We start from the raw sequence: 21,824 nt of genomic DNA on the forward strand, positions 1-21,824 counted from the left end.
TCAAATAGGAACTGCTTGTTCTCCCACACTGCTACCAAGTGAGAATATAAAATAAGCATCGCTCTTATCTCCACTGTTACTTCCAGAAATTTCCTCTTCCATCTTTATACAAAAGTCCCTCAAGTCATCCATTTTTTCCCCTCATGAACACTGCTGTGCTAGCTATCCACCACTCTTCTGATTCCAGCCTCACCTTCACTGAGAATTTTGACATCTGATTAGTTTTCCTCTCCACTCTTAACATCACCACCATTTGGTAAATTCCGATATGGGTATGGACAACATACACAGGCTGTGGTCACACAGTTCCTTGAATTCCTTAGTACCAGTGACCTTTGCTTTACTTTCACCACAGAACCCAAATCCATTGCCAACATTAGATCTTCCTGGTCAACATGTAGAATTGTTCTACCTCTGATATCAGGCTCTACTATTCCATTTTCTGACCAAAACCTGTACTCTACTACACATCTCTTACCACCATATTTCCCATCACATCTATTTTTCAACTTTACCTCTATCTCTAATATCCTGATTTTGCCCCCAAAATTACCAACTCATAGATTCATAGCCAATCTGTTACTTATTGTGCCATTTTAAGGTTTATTATCCTGGATCCCTGTAAGCACAGTCAATCCTGAGAGTCACACAATTGGCATGCTTATAGTCTTAACTTGCTGCCTTATTATACCCTGGATCAATCTGATCATCTGCTTTTGCTCTCAATTATTCAGGAGCTTGATTCTGAAACACAAAATTGAGACCTTAGCTTTCAACTGTAACAACCAAATGTATTATTTAAAAAACCATGAAATTTTGAGATGCACTGGATCTTAGCAATAAAATAATTCAAGTCCCCCCTCAATTTACATGAGGAAAAATAACTTGCAAAGGTCACAAAGCTCATTAAGTAATAATGTTGGAATCAGATCCCAGGGCTCTTGGCCTCCTGACTCTAAGCTTAATGTTCTTTCCCTTATGCTACATCACTTCCTTTGGCCAGTCACTCACTGACAATTGTCAAACATAAATAACACTTATTCTCTGAGTTGGGGAATTTTATACCAAATAAGCATCCCTTAAGACATCAGAATATATTCTCTGTGTTTTGTTTAAATTAATCATTCCCTTGTCCCACTGGGGAAATAAACCTTAAATACTAACAATACTGTAATTATAAATAATCTATAATTAGTCTTCCAGAGACCAATTTTTTCCATTACAGAAACACACACACACACACACACACACACACACATCAAATAGCCAAGGGATACAGTCACTATAGTTTCTATACCTACTCCAACTCCTTTATTACACATAGATGGTAAAACTGAGGCTTAAAGTCTGCCTAAGTTTACAAATCTAGTTAGAGGCTGATCTGGGAAACCTCTCCACTATTCATGCTGCCTCCTACAGTTAGGTATTACCAATTTCCTTAGAACCACAAATGATTTTTTAATACTTTTTTATTTTTTAGAGACACTAATAAAATCGCATTATAGGATTTCTATGCAACAAAGCTATTTCTGTGAAGCAGAGAATAGTTCAAAATGATACCATTTTGTCCTTCAAAGTTACACACAACCTTAAGAGTACATAAAATTCTGAAGATGAATGTTCTTTTCTGGTGTCTTTCCACATGCCAATTACTCTGCATGTTGTTCCCTTTGAAATCATTTAACCAGATCAATCCATATGCAGCTCTTGGGTTTTTCACATGAAAATTCCTTGCTCTTTGCTATCCTCTTCTTCTTCTGAAATATGAATATCACTTTTATCATAAGGCTTGTACCCAAATGATGGGATCATATTCTAGGGGCCTTGTACCCAAATGATAGTTTAAGGAGATGCTCAAGACACAGAATTAATCCTCATCTTGGCTAAATTTGGAAATGTCCTATGCATGTTTCCTATTCAAGAGATAAGATTTCCATACTTCATTCACTGAGTACACACTCAGTGAGTCCCTCCTAGAGGCCTTGTATGAAATAAAGTGCTGGGGGCAGAGAGTTGAGCAAAGCAGAGGTCATGTCATTAAAGAACTCACAGTCTACCAAAGAAACAGATGAACACAAACAATGCAATAGAATTTGATAAGTGCTGTGATAGAGATGAATTCAGGGTATGTGGAAACTCACACAGGAGCATGTAACTATGCTTGGAAAGCAGACAAGCTTCCAAATGAGTATGAGACATGAGGTGGATCCTGAGGGATAAAATAAGAATTCTCTAAAAAGAAAGAAAGGAAAGAAAGGAAGAAAGAAAAAAAGAAAGAAAGAAAGAAAGAAGAAGAAAGAAAGAAAGAAAGAAAGAAGGAAGGAAGGAAGGAAGGAAGGAAGGAAGGAAGGAAGGAAGGAAGGAAGGAAGGAAAGAAAGAAAGAAAGAAAGAAAGAAAGAAAGAAAGAAAGAAAGAAAGAAAGAAAGAAAGAAAGAAACCAGATGAAAAAGGAAATTCCAGACAGAGGGAACAGCATACACAAGGGCCTGAAATAGAAGAGAATATAAAATATTTAGGAAACTGAAATCAGTGAAACATGAGGTGAAAGGTGGGCAGTACCTTTATCATAAAGGGCCTTTCAGAATACAGGGTTTTGTTTTGTTTTTTTACCTCTTTGGTTAGGTTTATTCCTAGGTATCTTATGAGTTTAAGTACAATTGTAAATGGAATTGATCTCCTGATTCCTCTTTCTGCATCTTTATTATTGCTGTATAGAAATGAAACAGATATCTGTATATTGATTTACTTACTGTGACTCTGCTGAATTCCTATGTCAGGTCTAGCAATTTTTGGTGGAGTCTTTCAGGTTTTCTACTACAATATCATGTTGTCGGCAAATAGTGAAAGTTTAACTTCTTCCTTGATGACTCCATTGACTTTTACTTCTTTATGTTGTCTGATTGATGAGGCTAGGACTTCCAGTACTATGTTAAATAACAGTGGTAAGAGTGGACAATCCTGTCTTGTTCCTAACCATACAGGAAAAGCTCTCATCATCATCAATGAAGATGATATTAGCTGTAGATCTTTTGTATATGGCCTTTATGATATTTGAGGTATATTTCCTCTATCTCTACTTTGTTGTAGATTTTTTTTATCAAAAATAGATGTTGTGTTTTGTCAAATGCTTTTTCTGCATCTAAGAGGATTATATGATTCTTATCCTTTCTTTTATTAATGTGGTGTAGCACATTAATTGATTTGCAAATATTGAATGACCATTGCAGCCCAGGATAAATCCCACTTGATCATGGTGAATAATTCTTTTAATGTACTGTTGGATTCAATTTGCTAGTATTTTGTTGAGAATTTTTGCATCCATGTTCATCAGGGATATTGGCCTGTAATCTTCCTTTTTAGTGGGGTCTTTGTCTGAGGTTTTAGAATCAAGGCAATGATGGCCTCATAGGATGTGTTTGAAAGTTTTCCTTCTTTTTTTTTTTTATATATTTTTTTAAGTTTTTTTTTATTTATTTATGATAGTCACACAGAGAGAGAGAGAGGCAGAGACACAGGCGGAGGGAGAAGCGGGCTCCATGCACCGGGAGCCCGATGTGGGATTCGATCCCGGGTCTCCGGGATCGCGCCCTGGGCCAAATGCAGGCGCCAAACCGCTGCGCCACCCAGGGATCCCCGAAAGTTTTCCTTCTATTTCTAGTTCTTAGAACAGTTTGAGAAGAGTAAGTATTAACTCTTCTTTAAATGTTTGGTAGAATTCCCCTGGGAAGCCATCTGGGCCTGGACTCTTGTTTGTTGGGAGATTTTTTATTACTGATTCAATTTCTTTGCTGGTTATGGGTCTGTTCAGTTTTGATAGTTTATATGTTTCTAGGAATTTATACATTTATTCCACATTGCCCAAATTGTTAGCATATAATTTTTCATAATGTCTTGTAATTGTATTTCTGTATTGTTGATTATGATCTCTCTATCATTTATGATTTTATTTATTTGGTTCCTTTCTCTTTTCTTTTTGATAAGTCTAGCTAGAAGTTTGTCATTTTTTTTAATTCTTTCAAAGAATGAGCTATTAGTTTCATTGATCTGTTCTACTAGTTTTTGTTTCTTCATTTCTAATTTATTTCTTCTCTAGCCTTTATTATTTTCCTTCTGCTAGCTTTATTTTTTCTGAATTCATAATGTCCCTGTTCTATTCTTTTTTTAAATAAATTAATTTTTATTGGTGTTCAATTTACCAACATACAGAATAACACCCAGTGCTCATCCCGTCAAGTGTCCCCCTCAGTGCCCATCACCCACTCACCCCCCCCTCCCCTTCCACCTCCCCTAGTTCGTTTCCCAGAGTTAGGAGTCTTTATGTTCTGTCTCCCTTTCTGATATTTCCCACACACCTTCTGCTAGCTTTAGGCTTTATTTGCTGTTCCTTTTCTAGCTCCTTTAGGTATAAGGTTAGGTTGTGTACTTGAGACTTTTCTTGCTTCTTAAGGTAGGTATGTATTGCGATATACTACCCTCATATGACCATTTTTGCTGCATCCCAAAGGCTTCAGACTATCATATTTTCATTTTCATTTGTTTTCATGTAATTTTTTATTTCTTTAATTTACTAGTTAACCCTACATTCTTTAATAAGACATTTTTTAGCTTCCATGTATTTCTGGTCTTTCCAAATTTTTTCTTGTGATTGACTTCTACTTTCATAGCATTGTAGTTGGAAAATACACATGGTATGATCTCAATCTTTTTGTGCTTGTTGAGGCCTGATTTGTGACCACGTATGTGATCTATTCTAAGAATGTTCCAATGCACTAGAAAAGAATGTATATTCTACTGCTTTAGGATGAAATGTTCTGAATGTATCTGTTAAGTCCATCTGGTCCAGTGTCTCATTCAAAGCCATTGTTTCCCTGTTGATTTTCTGCTTAGATGATCTACCCATTGCTGTAAGTGGGGTTTAAAGTCCCCTGCTATTATTTTATTTATTACCGATTTATTATTTATTTCCTTTTATTTGTTACTGATTGATTTGTATACTTGGATGCTCCCAAGCTGGGGGCATAATATTTACGTTTGTTAGATCTTCTTGTTGGGTAGACCCCTTTATTATGACAGAGGGCCCTTATTCATCTATTTTTACAGTCTTTGGTTTAAAATCTAGTTTGTTTGATATAAGTGTGGCTACTCTGGCTTTCTTTTGGCATTCATTAGCATAATAAATGGTTCTTCATCCCTTCACTTTCAGTCTGCAGGTGTCTTTAGGTCTAAAATGAGTTTCTTGTAGGTAGCATATATGGGTCTTGGTTTTTCATCCACTCTGATATCTTATGTCTTTAGATTGGCACATTTAGTACATTTACATTCAGAGTGATTATTGACAGATATAAATTTAGTGCCATTGTATTACCTGTAAAGTAACATATGAGATCATTTCTGGAGATTTTCTCTGTTCCTTGCTAGTCTTTGTTCCTTTTGTTCTTTCCTCCCGACTCAAAGAACCCCCTTTAATATTTCACACAGGGCTTGTTTAGTAGTTACAAACTCTTTTATTTTTGTTTGTCTTGGAAATTATTTATCTCTCCTTTGATTCTGAATGACAGCCTTGCTGGATAAAGTATTCTTGGCTGCATATTTCTCCCATTCAGCATGCTGAATATATCATGCCACTTTTTTCTGGCCTGCCAAATTTCTGTGGATAGATCTGCTGCTTTGTCTTCCCTTTTTTCCCCTGCTGCTTTCAGGAGTCTTTCCTTATCTCTGTATTTTGCACATTTTACTACAATATATCTTGGCATTGGCCTACTTTTGTTGATTTTGATGGGAGTTCTCTGCACCTCTTAGATTTGGATGTCTGTTTCCTTCCCCATATTAGGGTAGGGAAGTTTTCAGCTATAATTTGCTGAAATAAAACTTCTGCTCCTTTTTCTGTCTCTTTTTCTCCTTGGACTTCTATTTTTTTTTTTTAAGATTTTAAAAATCTTAAATCATGTGTGTCTCTCATGAGAAAGGCAGAGACATAGGCAGAAGTAGAAGCAGGCTCCCTGCAGGGAGCCTGATGTGGGACTTGATCCCAGGACCTGAGCTAAAGGCAGACACACAACGACTGAACCACTCAGGCATCCCTCTCCTGGGACTTCTATGGTACAAATGTTATTGTGCTTTATGGAGTCACTGAGTTTCCTGAATCTACATCCTTGATCCAATATTTTTCTTTTCTACTTCATTATTTTCCATAATTTTATTTTTATATCACTTATTCATTCCTCTGCTCTTTTCATCCTTATGGTCATTACATCCAGTCAGTTCTGCATCATAGTTATAGCATTTTTTATTTTGGCCTGACTAGTTTTTAGGCCTTTTATCTCTGTAGTAAGGGACTCCTTGGTGCCTTCAATGCTTTTCTCAAGCCCAGTTAGTATCCTTATGATTGTTGTTTTAAATTCTAGTTCAGGTATATTACTTATATCTGTTTTGACTAGATCCCTGATAATGACCTACTTTCATTCTTTCTTTTGGGGTGAATTTCTGCACTTTGGCATTCTGTCTAGGTCTCTGTCTTCTATATGTTAGGAAAGGCTGTTATGTTTTCTGCTCCTGAGAGTAATGATACATTAAGAGGAGGTCATATACTTTCCAGGGCATGATGCTTCAGGAAGTATTTCTAGTGTGTGCTGTGTAAACTCTGCTCTTTCCTTCAGGTCAGTCCTCTGCATGGTTTCTCCTTGCCTGCAGTGGGGAGTCTTTGGACCTTGTCCAGTGTGTGGCCAGTTTTAGCTGGATGTGTTTTGGTTTCTTTGTTAAAAGAGGCTAGATCCTATTTCCCATAGAGCTGAAGCTTTGCAGCACTGTATGGTCAGTAGACTTGGTCCATGTGGGGGGTTTGTGCTGGTCTTCTGGGGGAGGGGCCCACTGCTGCTCTCTCAGGCACACTTGCCTAGTAAAAATACACTTGCAAACACAGGGGGTGGGGCTTGGTGTAAACAATTCAAGCCTCTACTGTAGATACTGTGCTGCTCACTGAGGTCCATTTGTGCTGATGAGTGGGGTGGGGGGAGTCAACCACCCACTCTCTGGGAGTTTGAACCTGCCACTGTTCAGGGAGCCCTCACAGAAGAGCAAACAATCTCCCCTCATGTGCCCCCAGAATCCCTCAGATCCCTGCCTTCACCTTTGTTGTCCAAGCCATCCACCTACTCTGCAGGGCAGTGCTCCTGTGTTTAACCTCAGACACGCTGGCTGGGTTTCAAAACTCCAAATTTTAGGGATCCTACGTGGCAAGGACCCATGCTGATCTTCTGGGGGAGGGTCTTATCACACCGTGGCTGGTGCCAGTTTGTCCCAGAAGAGCCATAGCACAAACATGCAGGGGCTTGGAGTTTATGGTAAAATGCAGTAAAAAGCTGTTGTCCAAGGTTAGCTCCCCTCAGCAGGTGCCTCTGCTCCTATGCTAATGAATGAGGCAGCCCAATGGTGCCCACTGGCTCTTTTGTCCTCTCGAGAGACAGTGCAACCTTTCCTAAATGCACTCCAAGAAGGGGAACTGTCTCCCTCAATATGACCTAAGGGATCCTTAGACTTCACGGTCTACTCCAGGCCTCTGCCCTCTTTCTCTACAGGAGCACTTCTATGCCTACCAAGCTCTACCCTGGCAATGACACAAGTTTCTATAACTTCAGATTTTGAGTGCTGCTATTTATAAAAACTTGTGATAATCAGTCTCTCTTGTTTTCCCTGTCAATTGTTTTGGGGAAGTGTTTTTCTTGTGCAATCCCACACACTGTGTGCACTCTGTCACTCTCTCCCTGATCAAGGCTCACTCCCCTCCACAGCACCAGTGATTCTCTTCTCCCCCAGATCACATCTATGCACCTCCTACCTTCCATGATGTGGCCTCTTTACTCTCTCTGGTTGTGCAGTTTGTTCTTTCAGTCTTCAGATTGATTTCCTGAATGTTCAGAATGATTTGATATTTATCTAACTATGTTTGAGGGACTAGGCAAGCATAGTACTTCTAGGCAAGCATACTACTCTGCTATCTTAACTCCTCCTCCAACCCCATACTCCTTCACAGTTAATTCTAAAACCCCTCCTCCTATCTCTAGGCAACCACTAATCAACTTTCTATCTCTACAGATTTGCCTATTTTTTGATATTCATACAAATAAAATCATATAATATGTGGTCCCCTGTTCACTTAACATTATTTTCCGAGTTTACCCATGTTGTAGCATGCATTTGCATTTCATTTCTTTCTACCTACCAAATAATTTTCCATTATGTGGATACACTACATTTTATTTATCCATTCATCATTGATGGACATTTGGGTTATTTCCACTTTGGGACTATTATGAAAGATATATTTATGAACATCTATACACAACTTTTTATGTAGACACAATTTTTCGTTTCTCTTGAGTATATACCTAAAAGTGAAATTGCTGGATCACATGATAACTTAATGTTTAGCCTTTTCAGGAACTGCCACACTGTTTTCCAAAGTGAATGCTCCATCTTAAAATTGTACCAGCAGTATATGAGGAGGCTTTTGATTTCTCCAAACTCAGTAACACTTGTTATAACCTGTCTTTTTTATTCTAGCCCTTGGAGTGGATATGACATATCTACTTTTGGTTTTATATTGCACTTCAATGATGGTTATAATGCTGACCACCTATCTTTTCATGTGCTTAGTAGCCATTCATACATCCTCCTCAATTTCATGCGCTATAGCCCCAACTCATAGTAAATAGATTATATTAAAGTGTATCCATACCCCTCATGGAAAAGAGTATATATGTAACTTTAGATTCTTGTGCTGTGTTGCTATTGACTAACTGACAAAATTTTATATTTTGCAAACATTTAATTAAATATATATTGATTTCAATTTTGTGATTTTATTTTCTTATTTTGAAATCAATAGAACATGTTTCGGCTATAACATTGCTAGGTCACATCTATGATTCTTAATGGTCATTTCTATTCAGTAGTAAAACAGGCTATTAGCAATTTGAATAAAATAATTAGGAAAGAAAAGCACTACCATATCGCCTGGAGGGATTCTGACAACACAGGAGGATAATCCAGTATGAAACAGACTACTACTTTAGCTTTACTTTTTCCAGTTGTTTCTAGTTCTCTAAGAAAGAGAGATTGAAAATTAATATCAGAACTCACTATGTATCTATTTTGAATATCTGTACATGTTGTAACTTTTACATTTTCATTTAATAATACTAATTTTTTAAAAATTATTTTGTTATGTTCCTAACACCCCTATTTAAAAATTCCCTTCCAAGGGATGCCTGGGTGGCTCAGTCAATTAAGCCTCCAACTCTTGGTTTTCCCTCAGGTCATGATCTCAGGATCATGAGATTGAGCACCATGTTGAGCTCTGTGCTCAGCAGAGTCTGCTGGAGATTCTCTCCTTCTCCCTTTCCTTCCCCTCTACTTCTCTCTCTCTCTCTCTCTCTCTCATAAATCCCACCCCCAGTACAGTGCTATATGGACAGGAGGGAATGCCCAACTCCCAGTTTGTCCCTGAGGAGCAGAGGATTTGGACCACAAAACTGGTTCCTCAATTTTTAAGGCTTCCACCCAAGCGATGGTGGAAATCACCTGGTTCTGAAAATCACCCACCAAATCACCCACCAAATCACCTGGTTCTGAAAGCCCAAGGGGTTTGCATTCATGAGCCCCACAGGACTATAGCAAACAAAGAAGCAGCTGTTAACAGGTGCATAAGCACTTACCTTGCCTATCACCTCAGGGCTTAGCAAGAAGAAGCAGGCAAAAATCCCATCTCCTAGTCTTTCCCTAGAAGGAGTAGGAGTATAAACTTGACAAGCTCCTGCATACTTTACAAGCTGATGTTAGGAGGGTCCATCTTCTAATTAGCACACATCTAGGTGCTGGCTGTGATCCTCCCCAAGGCTCAGAGATGCTGGTAAGCACTTCCCCTGTTTTCTTTCTCCAATTCACTCCAACAATAAAATCAAATCACCAGCATCTCCTTGGGAAGAACCTGTCTACACATTTAGTATTCCAACTTTTACAACTGCCATTCAAGGGATAGGCAGGCCCCCAACTCACATAACTCTGATATCTAATGAGGCTTGCATTCATGAGTCTCCCAAGACTATAGCAAACAGAGAAGCAGTTTGTAATAGGCACAAAAGCACTCTCTACAGCTATATATATATATATATATATATATATATATAGCCTCAATGCAGAGGAAGCAGGTAAGAACACCCATCTCCCAAGTTCTCCCTGGGATTGAATACTTTCCCAGATGTTGCCTCAGAGTCCAGCTCCTACTCAGCCTGCATTTAGATGCTGACTACAATCCTCCCCACTTTCAGACATTAATGGGTCTTGGCACACACTCAACTACTGGGAACCATTTAAAACAAAGACAGTCGCCATTGACAAGGAACTTGGGCCAGGCTGATGAACAGAATTCATCTCCTACGTAAGACAAGTCTGACAAGGGGATCCCTGGGTGGCTCAGCGGTTTGGAGCCTGCCTTCAGTCCAGGGCGTGATCCTGGAGTCCCGGGATCAAATCCCACATCAGGTTCCCTGCATGGAGCCTGCTTCTCCCTCTGCCTGTGTCTCTGCCTCTCTCTCTCTCTTTCATGAATGAATAAATAAAAAAAAAAAAATCTAAAAAAAAAAAAAAAAAGGACGAGTCTGACAAGACTTGAAAAGTTGGCTGGTTTATCTCATGTGCAGAAACCAACACAGAAAGTCATAGAAATAGGGTGAACTCTCCCTGGTGCACTGGAAGCTCCAAAAAGAACTAGAAGTACTTTTGGAGCTCAGAAAGACTAAGTTGAGGAATTTCTATTTCAGGACTAAAAACAGTCTTCTGACAGTAGTATCCCATCACTGAGCTCTTCTGTCTACTATTTAAACAAGTTTTGCTTTTAATTTTAAAAAGTGACACCATATACATAGGGAAACAAGTGAAATAAGTTCCAATGTACACAGTAAGAATCTCTTTTCTGCTCTAAATCCTCCTAATTCCATTCCTTAGAAAACCACTGTTAGCAGTTTCTTGCGTATCCTTTTTCTTGTGCCCAAGATTACGTATCCGAGAAACCACCAAGGAGCTGACACTGATGCAAGTATACGAGGGTTTATTTACAAGCTCGAGCTTGGGTCCAAGTATACTCCACACAGCAGAGCAGGGGCTTGGACCCTGAAGTGGGTTACAGCTGGGTTTTTTATGAGCTGGTCTAGGGGATTTTCAGAAGGGGTGGAGGAATTTTTTCCATTCCAATATGGGGGACAGGGTGAGGGAGTTTCTTAAGATCTGATATAGGATTCTCTGCCGAGGGCATTCTGAGCTCTGCTGTCTTTCTGATATGGGATTCCCTGTCAAGGACATTCTGCAGTTTTTCCTGCAAAGTTCAGCTCTTATTCACAGGGGCCTAAAATGGCTGTACTTGTGCTAATGCTAAACTTGAGGTGGAATGGCCTTAATTTTCTCTGCCTCCACACTTTCAAAAAGTCTATTTACAGGCATCATACATATTGCTCTAAATCTGTTTTTTAGTAATAGAGATATTTCTATGTTGGTATAAATGTATTTACATCTTTCTACTTAATAGTGATATAATATTCTAGTATAAATCAACCATAATTTACTTAATTATGGTCCAGTTGATAGATATATTTTGGTATTTCTATCAGAAGCAAAGCTATAGAAATATCTTGGTACTTAATGTCTTTGACCAATTATTTTCAGATAAATTTCTCAATGTGGAACTACCAGATCAAGGGGTATTAGTGTGTTTTCAGTTTTATTAAATAGTATCCAATTGCTCCCTAAAATAGTTGCACCCATTTTTCTCTCATCCACAATATTTGAAATTGATAGTTTCTTTGTTCTTTAACATTGGATATTATCAAATGTGTAAATGTTGGCAATCAAGTAGGTATCTCCTTGTTTTGATTTCCATGTCTTCATAAGTAATGCTGAATATATTTTTACATTTGTATAATCCATTCATATTTCTCCCTATATGAACTGCCGATTCCTATCCTTTGTCCATATTTCCACTGAGTTATTAGTTTTTTCCATTATTAAATCTCGAATGCTGCGTTGGTTTGAAATAACTCAGAAAGAATATCTTTTCTTCCTCAAGAAATATAGGAATCACTTGAGAGTTTAAGTTTTTCCCTGTAAAAAAAAAAAAAAAAAAAAAAAAAGTTTTTCCCTGTAAATTTATCAAACCTAGATTTTTTAAGTCACATATTCTGTTATTACCACTGCCAGAAAGACCAGAGTATAGACCAAAGTATAGAAAAACTTTCACCCTCTACCAAGTAAATGTTTACTATTGAAGTAGATCCCTTAAATTTTCAATACCATTTTAGTTTCCATTTTCTATTATTTTGGCAAGAATCTCCTCCTCTTTTGAGTCTTCTGTAATTGATCTCCTTTTTTTATCTGATCATTCAGTCAAATACATTCTTGACCATCAAGGATTTCTTGGCCTAAGGTGAATACTCCACAAATATTTAGGGTGTTGTTCAACCAAAGAATGGATAATGCAAGCCCTCCTTAAGAATGCATTTTCATTCATATGTCTGCTACTCAGCAAAAGACCTTCCAAGGAAAGCAAGCAATGGTTCTCCATTTCCTGATAATAAAATCATGAATCCATCCCTATTTAATCCTCATTGTATAATATATGGATGCTTCAGTAGCATCCATGACATTTTGTTGCTTTTTGTTTACATGATATTGACATATCTCTATATCCTACTGGACTGGAAACCCCTTGAAAACCCAAGCTGAGAGGAATCCCTGGGTGGCTCAGCAGTTTAGCACCTGCCTTTGGCTCAGGGCATGATCCTGGAGTCCTGGGATCGAGTCCCACATCAGGCTCCCTGCATGGAGCCTGCTTCTCCCTCTGCCTGTGTCTCTGCCTCTGTGTGTGTGTGTGTGTGTGTGTGTGTTTCATGAATAAATAAATAAAATCTTAAAAAAAAACAAGCTTTATCTAATTATTATCTATACTTACTGCCCAAGCACAGACCTTAACAGATAGTAAGGCCTCAATAAATATACTGAATGAACAAAGAAATGAATTTGTATTAGTCACTTACTACAAGTTAACATAAAATCTGAAGTAACGCTTTCCCACTCACACTTCATTTCAGGAGCATTTCCCTCAGACTACTTTGCTGAAAAGCAGGAAGATAATCAGATTTTTCTGAGGATAATTAGGAAATGCTTTTGGAGCCTAATCAGCTATTGTCAAATCTCCCTCAGTGATTGCTATAAATGAAATTACAGAAAACCCTGACTTGATATATTTTATAAAGTAATTTAAAATATTTAATAGGGTACTGAACTCTTTTCAAAGGGAGAGTGCTCTTTCCCTGATTAGATGATATGTTGTTTTTCTTTAGCCCAAACAAGGTAACTGATTATATGAAAAATAAATACATAACTAAAAGTGAAGGTTGTTAGTAATTCAGATTCCTCAGAAGCCAGGCTGCCTTGGGCACATCTGTGCTAGGGTTTTTGTCTTCTTCCATCCTGAGATGGTGGTATTTTTGCTTTCTTAGGATAAAGCAGTCTGTAGCCCAAAAGGCATCAGTATGCAATCCAACTATTGGGAAAGAAGCCACCCAAGGATACAGGCACAGCCTTCATTCGCAGCTTGAATTGTTTCTTAATGGAATTCTACAATGCCAAAAAAAAAAAGAACTTTCTGCTGAATTCTAAACTAAAGCTTGTCACAACACACTGATTAGACTGACAGCTTACCTTGAGATACTGGGAGAAATATACTTGAGTAGGGGCTAAGAGACTGAAGGGGAACCAGCCTATACCTGACTATACATTGAAAAGAAGAAGTAGCCTGGAGTTATAGTTTAAAGCTGGAGAGGAACGTCTCAACACTAAGGAACCTGGACCAGGTGAGGAAACTGAAGCCCAGAGAGGTGTCAGCTTTTCATAGTAGAAGTATGAATGGGACTTAAGTAAATGGATATGGTAAGTGTTGATTCCTCTTTTCAAAATTTTGGTGGTGAAAGGAAAGAGAGCAATAGGAACTCTTTAAATATTCCTGATGTAACATGGCATAAAAGTCTCACCAGTGGAGAAGAATTTGGAATTATTTTAAGGGTCACAGCTCATGACACTGACAGATGAAAGGGTGATGATAATGAATTGCAGAAAGTCAACTGTTTTGAATGCCAGAAAGATAACATCTGTGTTGCACATTCTGTAGATGTACAAATTCATCTGACCTCTGTCTTCTGGGATCTAAGATAATTAGCTCCTATAGATTCTGAAGGGAACAGAATAGAAGAGACCCAAAGATGTTTATGTCCTAATCCCCCAAAGCTACAAATATATTACCTACATGGCAAAGGAGCTTTGCAAATGTGCTTAAATTAAGAGCCTTAGGAGAGGGAGAGTATTCTGGATTATCCAGATATTGTTGTGGAAGGTGATTGAGAGGATATGATCTCTAGTTCACCTGGACCCTGGCAGTTGGAAGCTTCTCATCTCCTCCTCTGTCCTTGGAATATACATTTTACTTGCCTTCCCCACTCCTGGTAATAAATACCTAATACTGTGATTACTGGATCTTAGAGTAGTTCTAATTTTAATTTTTGAGAAACCTCCAAACTGCTTTCCACAGTGGCTACAAAAGTTTGCATTCCCACAAACTTAGCCATTCTGACAGGTTTGAAGTGATATATATCATTGTAGTTTTGATTTGCATTTCCCTGATGATGAGTGCTATTGAGCATTTTTTTCATGTCCGTTGGCTATCTATATATGTCTTCTTCAGAGAAATATCTGCAGATATTTGCTGTCCATTTTTCAATTGGATTATTTGATTTTTTTGGAGTTGAGTTTTGTAATTTCATTATGTATTTTAGATACTAACCCTTTATTGGATATGTCATTTGCAAATATCTTCTCCAATTCCATAGATTGTCTTTTAGTTTTGTTGATTATTTCCTTTGCTGTGCAGAAGCGTTTTATTTTGATATAGTCTTAAGGGTTTATTTTTGCTTTTGTTTTCCTAGCTTCGGGAGACATATCTAGAAAAATATTTCTATGGCTGATGTCAGAGACATTATTGCCTGTGCTATCTTCTATGATTTTAATGGTTTCAGGTCTCACATTTAGGTCTTTTTTTTTTTTAAGATTTTATTTATTTATTCATGAGAGACACAGAGAGAGTGATAGAGAAGCAGAGGGAGAAGCAGGCTCCATGCATGGAGCCCGATGTGGGATCTGATCCCAGGACTCCAGGATCATGCCCTGGGCCAAAGGCAGGCACTAAACCCCTGAGCCACCTAAGGATACCCACATTTAGGTCTTTAACCCATTTTAAGCTCAGTTTTGTGTATGATGTAAGAGAGTAGTTCAATTTCATTCTTTTGCATGTTGCAGTTTTCCCAACATCATTTGTTGAAGAGACTTTTTCCCATTGCATATTCTTGCCTCTTTTGTCAAAGATTAATTGCCTATATAATTGTGGGTTTGTTCCTGGGCTTTCTATCCTGTTCTCTTGATCTGTGTTTCTATTTTTGTGCCAGTATTATACTGTTTTGATTACTATAGCTTTGTAGTATAACTTGAAATCCTCGTCTGTGGATGGAGGCCCTGCAGCTCCAGGACTAAGGTGGCCCATCAGGAGGGGTGGATCCCTGGAAGCAGAGGGTAGGCATAGTGAAGTGATGTGGTGTTAGCAAGCTTTTAGTGCCTTTATCCTCTGCAGGACTGGCCATGAAGCTCTGGGACTGAGGTGGACTGTGGGGAGGGGTGAATTGGTAGAAGCACAGGGTAGGGGGGTGGGACAACAGTCTAGTAACTTAGGTAGCAAGTCCTGCAGGTGGCCATGTGTTTACACTGGGTGGAGGAGGAAGAAAATGGCCCCTGTCAGTTCCTTTGTTCCTGGAGTAATTCCTTAGCAATTTCTGTCCCTCTGGGACAGTTCTGAGATAAGTAAATAACTCTCCCTCTAGTAGGACCCAGATAACTTTCAAAGTGCTGCCTCTATGCTGTATCTCCATGGGCTGTTTGTTGTGTTGTCTCTTTAAGGGCAAGGACTCAGTTTCCTCTACCTCACCACCTCTCTCAGAACTGAGCCTGCTGATTTTTTTTTTTTTTAATTTCAGGTATTAACTACTGCTAGTTGTAAGAACTCACAAAGTTTTGCCCCTCTGTTTGTCACAGCAAATCTGAATGGAGATTCATCTTCCTGGTAGGAGGCTTCCTGGTGTGGAGTCTGTTTCTCTTCCCTCTCTGTTCCCACACCTCTCCTTCTTAAGGACAATCCCCCAAAGTTCATTTAGTTTGAAACCAAATTCCACTTTTCCTAAATTCTTTGATGAGGCCTCTTCTCTACATTTATTTGTGGAGTTTATTCTGCCATTTTTTAGGTCATTTCCTAGATATTTATACTAATGTGAATGTTATCTAATTGTACATGTGGGATGGGGTAAGCCTAGAGTCCTCCTACTCTGCCATCTTCCCCAGAAGTCCTAAATTCTGTTGCCTGCACTTTTAGTATCATATCCAAGAAATCATCGCCAAATCCAATGTCATGAAGATTTTCCTTTATGATTTCTTCTTGAAATTTTATAGTTTTGGCTCTTATGTTTAGGCATTTGACCCATTTTGAGTTACTTTTGAAATATTATGTAAGGTAAGATCCAACTTCATTTTTTAGTATGTGACTATCCAGTGTTCCCAACATCGTGTATTGAATTTTACATTATCTCTTAAATGGTATGTTACCTATTTAATCTGTGTGACATTTATATGCATTAAAATATATGAACCAGTAAGGATAATAATGATGTCACCTATAAGACAAATGAGTTCCTTTTGAGGAGAAAGGCTGTGGCCAGGCTGTGAAGCAGAAGTACTAAGCATGAAATAGAACCACAAAATAAATCACCAGTTTTTACATAAAAGCACCTTAGAAAGTATTACCAGTGACAAAGCAGCCTCTAATTATATCATATATTATCTCTATATGTTAAAGGTACTATATATTTAATCTAAGAAATCTCAACCTGCCAGCCAAATACAGTCAAGAAAAGATACATTTTAATATCTAATTACCATTCAGGATCCTAATGATTTTTGAATCCACTGAAACATGTCAGATTAATGCTATTATAATTTGGCTTTGGTGATAATACTAGGTGATTCATTCCTAGTGAGTCATTATAATCTGGTAATTAAAAGGATAGTTACTCACAGCTTCTTTTTAAAATCACAGTGAACTTTTTTGTTCTAGGTTTATCTCTAGGATTAAGATGCATTCTGCCTTTAGTCCCATTTGTTTCCACAACATCAACTGTACCTGTACTATAACTGATGTCACTAACAGAAAAGTTAAATTATATTTAGAATACTATTCAAAATCAAGTATATATATTATATATATAATATATACACATATATATACATGAAAAGTTTTTTTTCATGTATTTTATATATTTTGGTTTATTTTTTTTAATTTATTTTTTATTGGTGTTCAATTTACTAACATACAGAATAACCCCCAGTGCCCGTCACCCATTCACTCCCACCCCCCGCCCTTCTCCCCTTCCACCACCCCTAGTTCGTTTCCCAGAGTTAGCAGTCTTTATGTTCTGTCTCCCTTTCTGATCTTTCCCACACATTTCTTCCCCCTTCCCTTATATTCCCTTTCACTATTATTTATATTCCCCAAATGAATGAGAACATATAATGTTTGTCCTTCACCGACTGACTTACTTCACTCAGCATAATACCCTCCAGTTCCATCCACGTTGAAGCAAATGGTGGGTATTTGTCATTTCTAATAGCTGAGTAATATTCCATTGTATACATAAACCACATCTTCTTTATCCATTCATCTTTCGTTGGACACCGAGGCTCCTTCCACAGTTTGGCTATCGTGGCCATTGCTGCTATAAACATCGGGGTGCAGGTGTCCCGGCGTTTCATTGCATTTGTATCTTTGGGGTAAATCCCCAATAGTGCAATTGCTGGGTCGTAGGGCAGGTCTATTTTTAACTCTTTGAGGAACCTCCACACAGTTTTCCAGAGTGGCTGCACCAGTTCACATTCCCACCAACAGTGTAAGAGGGTTCCCTTTTCTCCGCATCCTCTCCAACATTTGTTGTTTCCTGCCTTGTTAATTTTCCCCATTCTCACTGGTGTGAGGTGGTATCTCATTGTGGTTTTGATTTGTATTTCCCTTATGGCAAGTGATGCAGAGCATTTTCTCATATGCATGTTGGCCATGTCTATGTCTTCCTCTGTGAAATTTCTGTTCATGTCTTTTGCCCATTTCATGATTGGATTGTTTGTTTCTTTGGTGTTGAGTTTAATAAGTTCTTTATAGATCTTGGAAACTAGCCCTTTATCTGATAGGTCATTTGCCAATATCTTCTCCCATTCTGTAGGTTGTCTTTGAGCTTTGTTGACTGTATCCTTTGCTGTGCAAAAGCTTCTTATCTTGATGAACTGAGCAGATCAGCGGCCCCGCCCCGGAGCCTCCAGGCCCTGCAGACGGAGAGCTCCGGAGTTCCTGCGGGGGCTGAATCCAGGTTTCCAGAGCTGGCCCCGCCACTAGGGCTGTTGCTCCTGGGGCCTCTCGGGGTAAACAACCCCTACTGAAAAGTTTATTTTAAAACTTTACAATAAAAAATCTGATTTTCGGAAGATTAAACCTCAGTTTTCTAGACATTTTATTATTCTTAAAAGATGCTGAATAAAAGAGGTTTTAGAATGGATCAGAGCTTGGTGCTAATAAATATCATGGCTCAGAATATAAGTGAGCACAATTTATGAGTATGCTTAGACTAGAAAGTTACTAGCTAGCAAAATATGCTAAAATTTTATGAAATCAAAGTGAATGCTTTCTGCAGCCACAACAAAGTTCTAATCACATTCTTTAATTTCTTCTAACATAGACATATGACCAATAGCAGAGACAAATTTCGGTCAAGTAAGAAGAGCTTAAGTGTAGAAAATACACGATCAACCCAGTTTCCTCCTTTCTGCACCACAGGGCATAGCTACATGCCATCTGGTGATTATTAGGCGAAAAAGCTGCCATCTGTTACTTCTGCTAATACATGGGAGAGGGGTAGTTCCCCCTACTCCGTAAGCCTAGGAGATTTCATTATGGTTGTTTACATGTCCCAGGGCCTCAACTGGTGAATTAGCATTTACTCTGTGTATGTGTATGAATTGTATGTGTCCAACATATCAAACATCAAAGTGATACATCCCTTTTTAAAAATCTCTTAAGTGGCACAGGTCTGTGTTTGGCCAGGTTAACTCACCCCACAGCAAGCCTCTTCTATCCTACCTGACTCAAAGCCAAAATACTATTAAATACAATCTAAACTAGAGAGATAAAATTGGATTGCAGCCATAGAAATAGATTACAAAGTAGACACAAATAGGCTCTAAGGTATGAAAAGGACACGCTAGTCCTTCTGTTTTACATCCCTTCAAGGAAAGATAGGACCTAAATCATCTTCAAAGAAGTCTTTTTATAGATACTTACAAAATAATTTTTAAGATATCGTATCTTTTCTTACACCAGTCAGAAGTTCATTTCTTTATATTTAAAGAAGATAGCATAAAATTATTTCAAAGAGGCCTTAGCTAAGATCCAAATTTGAGCTATTTCTAGAACTTAATAAAGTAGAAATAGGGAAAGAAAAACAGGAAATATAAACAAATATAACAGACTATGTCAGGCCTGTTAGTTTCTCAAACCTTTGCACATGATAGGTGCTTCATATATATTTACTGGATAAATGAGCAGATAAATGAATGCAATGAGTTTCCCCTTCCCATACCATGGGATCAATTGATTCCACTTGTCGATGCAATCTCACCCACAAAATTTTTATATTCTAAAGAAGTAAAGAATAAAATTTCAAAATTCACTCAATAACTGAGAGCATGATTCTATTAAAGCCAGCAGTGCCACAGCCTGATATAGTGCAAAGGGCACAAGAATCTGACTCTGGATTCTACATCCTATTCTCAGTTCTTAAAGTAATTGTAAATTTTGAAGCAAATCACCTAGCCTCTCATACCTCAGTTTCCTCTTTCATCAAGGGATCACTACTACTTGCTCCAACCCATCTCATAGAGCTGCCAGGAAAATCTATAGATGTTAAATGGGAATGGAGCCATTTGCATAAAACAAGTATTAAATGCTTATCAGCGAGCTGCATAGAGTTAAGTTGCTAAGCAAAATAAGACATTCAATATCAGAAACAAACAAATGATCTCAAAGAGACAGAAAATAAATCTGGTGAGACCTCATATTGCCTTGTGCTACTGTATAAACAAAGTTTCTAGGCCATGGCATAAAAGTGGGGAGAGTCTAGAGGTCTCTCCGAATTGAGGAAGTAAAACTGGAAGTCTGGGGAAGTTAGGACAATCAGAGAAGAGAAATTTGCAGAGAAAGAACACCAGGAATCTGAAAAGGGTCTGCCTCAAGACTTCACTTGCACACCGATCAGCACATACTAATAAGAAAACTACCTGGGGCTGAGCAAATAACAGCCTAAAATTATAAAGGTAGCAGTGCTAGGAGTTCACAAAGAAATGAAAGTCCTGTCTGTTCCCAAAAGCCAGAGTGGGAATATTTCATAATCCCCAAGGCATCAGTCAGAGAAGGGTCTCACCTCAGTGGGTAGAAAATTAACCCTAGAATAAATGTACTTCTGGTCTCACCTAACAAAATTTGTATAAAGTCTCAAGAAGATCCAATTTCTTTGCAAATAACTGAATTCCATCCCAAAACAAAGTTCAAGATTATTTGTCGTAATACAAAAAATATTCAGCACATTACAATGTAAAATTCATGTCTGGTATCCAATCAAAAATTATCAGTCATAAAAAGAAGTAGGATTTACCATCCTATTTAACATCCCATGAGAATAATCTATCAGAACTGACTCCCAAATGACACAAGTAATAGAATTAGTAGAAAAAAATATTAAAACAGTTGTTATAGGGCAGCCCAGGTGGCTCCATGGCTTAGCGCCACCTTCAGTCCAGGGCCTGATCCATGAGAGCCGGGATCAAGTCCCACATCAGGCTCCCTGCATGGAGCCTGCTTCTCCCTCTACCTATGTCTCTGCCTCTCTCTCTCTCTCTCTCTCTCTCTCTCTCTCTCTCTGGGTCTCTCATAAATAAATAAATAAAATCTTAAAAAAAAAACAGTTGTTATAAGTATATTTCATACACTTAAGAAGCTAAAGGAAAGATCAACCATGTTAAGTAGAAATGTTAAAGGTACAAAAAAGACACAAACTGAACTTCTAGAGATAAAAAACACAATGTCTGATATCCAAAATATATAATGAACTTAAGAATATACTTATCATGCTGAGCACTGAGCAGTGTATAGAATTGTCGAATCACTATACTGTATACCTAAAACTGATAGAATTCTATATGTTAACTATACTAGAATTAAAATTGAAAACTTAATAAAATTTTTCCATGTTTTGTCTCCCTTTCTGATATTTCCCACTTATTTTTCTTCCTTTCCCCTTTATTCCCTTTCACTATTATTTATATTCCCCAAATGAATGAGACCATATAATGGGAAACAAACTAGGGGTGGTGGAAGGGAAAGTGGATGGGGGGTGGGGGTGACTGGGTGGCGGGCACTGAGGTGGGCACTTGACAGGATGAGCACTGGGTGTTATTCTGTATGTTGGCAAATTGAACACCAATAAAAAATGAATTTATTATTAAAAAAATAAAATAAAATCTATACCAAGAAAAAAATTTTTTTTTAAATTTTAAATGTGTGCCTGGGTATCTCAGTCAGTTAAGC

The 21,824-nt window shown here is 38.0% G+C and overlaps 1 long non-coding RNA gene across 1 annotated transcript; it reads left to right on the forward strand.

Annotated features, from left to right (window-relative positions):
* Positions 1 to 4,803: 4,803 nt before the first annotated feature.
* LOC144303246 (uncharacterized) lies at positions 4,804 to 18,661 on the forward strand. The gene is made up of 3 exons (XR_013370305.1): positions 4,804 to 4,905; positions 13,549 to 13,902; positions 18,412 to 18,661. It is a non-coding gene; the product is annotated as an uncharacterized LOC144303246 (long non-coding RNA).
* Positions 18,662 to 21,824: the final 3,163 nt, after the last annotated feature.

Source organism: Canis aureus, chromosome 32, assembly GCF_053574225.1.
Source record: "Canis aureus isolate CA01 chromosome 32, VMU_Caureus_v.1.0, whole genome shotgun sequence".
Lineage (NCBI taxonomy): Eukaryota > Metazoa > Chordata > Mammalia > Carnivora > Canidae > Canis > Canis aureus.